This window comes from Limulus polyphemus, unplaced genomic scaffold, assembly GCF_000517525.1.
Source record: "Limulus polyphemus unplaced genomic scaffold, Limulus_polyphemus-2.1.2 Scaffold25555, whole genome shotgun sequence".
Classification (NCBI taxonomy): Eukaryota; Metazoa; Arthropoda; class Merostomata; order Xiphosura; family Limulidae; genus Limulus; species Limulus polyphemus.
In genome coordinates, this window is record NW_013691165.1 from 1 (window position 1) to 905 (window position 905).

Consider the following 905-nt stretch of genomic DNA (forward strand, 5'->3'; position numbering starts at 1 on the left):
TAACTCTGCTTCAATCGAGGGATCTATTGTATAGTAGCCTGATGAAATAAAATTTAACAGTAATATTACAACACCAGAATTTGTGTAATAGAAATTACTACATTGTATTCAGTTCAGTGACTCACCCAAAAGTTCGTTTTCAAGTTTCATCACATTTTCTTCCACAGTATGCAACGCCTGAAAGATCAATTACATTTAGTACATCACAAATAGATATAAAAAAAACTGATTAGATCAAAATTTACAAATGAAACCATCTTATACCAGTATTTAAAGTTGACGGTTAGGTACAATGTAGGCCTAAGGCTGAAATCTAACACACTATAAAATCTGTATGGCAAGATTTACTTTGTTCACAATGTAATTATGTCCGATAATGTTTACACTTGTCTGATGCTAACTGGTTTTAAATCATTTCATTCAAACCCATAATTAGTTCACTTTTAAATACTACATTTTTAAATCCCCTCAACAAACATTTGCATATTTCATTCTACTTCGAGTTCTTAGTCATAAAAACCATCAGAGCTTAATGTTGATAGCTTTGGTATTAATATTATTTAAGGCATCCAGAACTTGTGTTTACTTACTTCTTGTTCGGCTAGGATGTCCGCAGAGACTGCTGTGACATGATGGAGTAGTTCCTGGACGTACCTACAGATTATCATAATTAAATGTTCTGTTCTTACTACCTATTGGTACTCATTAAATGAACTATAAGTTTACTTTTAAACGTCAGGTGTGTTCTAATAATTAACGAACATTTTAAAATGTACAAGTAGATATAACAGTCACCAAGCAGTATCTGTACCAACCTACAGTCTCTCTCTTTAAGTCCTAAGTTCTCCAACCACTGGCCATCACCTTCTCCAAATAATCTCCCAAAGGATGCTTTCTTGCTGACG

General features: G+C 33.3%; 1 long non-coding RNA gene across 1 annotated transcript; it reads right to left on the reverse strand.

Moving 5' to 3' along the window:
* Positions 1-111: 111 nt before the first annotated feature.
* On the reverse strand, positions 112-905 carry LOC111084405. The gene is made up of 3 exons (XR_002609537.1): positions 816-905; positions 591-654; positions 112-177 (listed from the first exon to the last, which is right to left on the reverse strand). It is a non-coding gene; the product is annotated as an uncharacterized LOC111084405 (long non-coding RNA).